Source organism: Durio zibethinus, unplaced genomic scaffold (genome assembly GCF_047325235.1).
Source record: "Durio zibethinus cultivar Kanyao isolate XHJ-2024 unplaced genomic scaffold, ASM4732523v1 HiC_scaffold_3, whole genome shotgun sequence".
NCBI lineage: Eukaryota > Viridiplantae > Streptophyta > Magnoliopsida > Malvales > Malvaceae > Durio > Durio zibethinus.
Window position 1 is genome coordinate 3,458,793 of NW_028323044.1, and position 2,500 is coordinate 3,461,292.

Below are 2,500 nucleotides of genomic sequence, written 5' to 3' on the forward strand. Positions count from 1 at the left end.
CCCAGCGTGTGCCGATGGTGGTCGAGGCAACCGCCCGCACCAGGGCCCAGCGTGTGCCGATGGTGGTCGAGGCAACCTGCCGCACCAGGGCCCAGCGTGTGCCGATGGTGGTCGAGGCAACCTGCCGCACCAGGGCCCAGCGTGTGCCGATGGCGCTCGAGGCAACCGACCGCACCAGGGCCGAGCTTGTGCCGAAGGTGGTCGAGGCAAGCGCCCCGCACCAGGGCCCAGCGTGTGCCGATGGTGGTCGAGGCTGCCGATGATGGTCGAGGCAACCTGCCGCACCAGGGCCCAGCGTGTGCCGATGGTGCTCGAGGCAACCGACCGCACCAGGGCCGAGCGTGTGCCGATGGTGCTCGAGGCAAGCGCCCGCACCAGGGCCCAGCGTGTGCCGATGGTGGTCGAGGCAACCTGCCGCACCAGGGCCCAGCGTCTGCCGATGGTGGTCGAGGCAAGCGCCCGCACCAGGGCCCAGCGTGTGCCGATGGTGGTCGAGGCAAGCGCCCGCACCAGGGCCCAGCGTGTGCCGATGGTGGTCTAGGCAACCTGCCGCACCAGGGCCCAGCGTGTGCCGATGGTGGTCGAGGCAAGCGCCCGCACCAGGGCCCAGCGTGTGCCGATGGTGGTCGAGGCAACCGCCCGCACCAGGGCCCAGCGTGTGCCGATGGTGGTCGAGGCAACCTGCCGCACCAGGGCGGAGCGTGTGCCGATGGTGGTCGAGGCAACCGCCCGCACCAGGGCCCAGCGTGTGCCGATGGTGGTCGAGGCTGCCGATGGTGGTCGAGGCAACCTGCCGCACCAGGGCCCAGCGTGTGCCGATGGTGGTCGAGGCAACCGACCGCACCAGGGCCGAGCGTGTGCCGATGGTGGTCGAGGCAAGCGCCCGCACCAGGGCCCAGCGTGTGCCGATGGTGGTCGAGGCAACCGCCCGCACCAGGGCCCAGCGTGTGCCGATGGTGGTCGAGGCAACCTGCCGCACCAGGGCGGAGCGTGTGCCGATGGTGGTCGAGGCAACCGCCCGCACCAGGGCCCAGCGTGTGCCGATGGTGGTCGAGGCTGCCGATGGTGGTCGAGGCAACCTGCCGCACCAGGGCCCAGCGTGTGCCGATGGTGGTCGAGGCAACCGACCGCACCAGGGCCGAGCGTGTGCCGATGGTGCTCGAGGCAAGCTGCCGCACCTGGGCCCAGCGTGTGCCGATGGTGGTCGAGGCAACCGCCCGCACCAGGGCCCAGCGTGTGCCGATGGTGATCGAGGCAACCGACCGCACCAGGGCCCAGCGTGTGCCGATGGTGCTCGAGGCAACCTGCCGCACCAGGGCCCAGCGTGTGCCGATGGTGGTCGAGGCAACCTGCCGCACCAGGGCCCAGCGTGTGCCGATGGTGGTCGAGGCAAGCGCCCGCACCAGGGCCCAGCGTGTGCCGATGGTGCTCGAGGCAACCGACCGCACCAGGGCCCAGCGTGTGCCGATGGTGCTCGAGGCAACCTGCCGCACCAGGGCCCAGCGTGTGCCGATGGTGGTCGAGGCAAGCGCCCGCACCAGGGCCCAGCGTGTGCCGATGGTGGTCGAGGCAAGCGCCCGCACCAGGGCCCAGCGTGTGCCGATGGTGGTCGAGGCAAGCGCCCGCACCAGTGCCCAGCGTGTGCCGATGGTGGTCGAGGCAACCGGCCGCTCCAGGGCCCAGCGTGTGCCGATGGTTATCGGGGCAACCGGCCGCACCAGGGCCCAGGGTCTGCCGATGGTGCTCGAGGCAACCGCCCGCACCAAGGCTCAGCATGTGCCGCTGGTGATCGAGGCAACAACCCACACCAGGGCCCAGCTTGTGCCGATGGCGGTCGAGGCAAGTGCCCGTACCGAAGGGCAGCCTATGCCGATGATGGTCGATGCATGTGCCATCACCATGCGTCATCATGTGCCATTGATGGTCGAGGCCTTGGCCGAAGTTCGATTTTGAGCCACGGTGCCCATGCTTGGCTCCAGCATGTGCTGGTGCCGCTTTTTTTTTCACTCGGGACAGCATCGCCGGAGCATCGCCGGAGTACCGCCGGAGAACCTGACCGGCGGCATTGGGGTTCCGGCGATTGGGAGGGGGGCCGGGGGGGGTGTGCGCACATGACGTGCGATGGGTGCTGGTACTTGGCCCTTGTGTTGGCCCCCTATCCCTCATCAAACCTCTGAGAACTCACACCCCCTTAAAGAGCGTTTGAGATTTTACAGGTTTGCTGCCAGTAGCCGTTAAAGTGTCTGAAACGGGGACACTTTTTTCAAACGGTCACGAAATCTTCTCCGGTTCGAGTTTTTAGCTGAATTTTTTTGTGCATGCCAACAAAAATAGAAGGATCACGTCCACAAAATTTGGGGCCAAAACTCCTTCTAAAAAAATTCTAAAAAATCACGAACCGCAAAAAGTTTCGAAAATCGTGAAAAATAGAAAACGAGTCATCTTGCAACGAAACTTCACGTGAAGGCTTAGGGGACCATTGTATGAATTTACAAGCCAT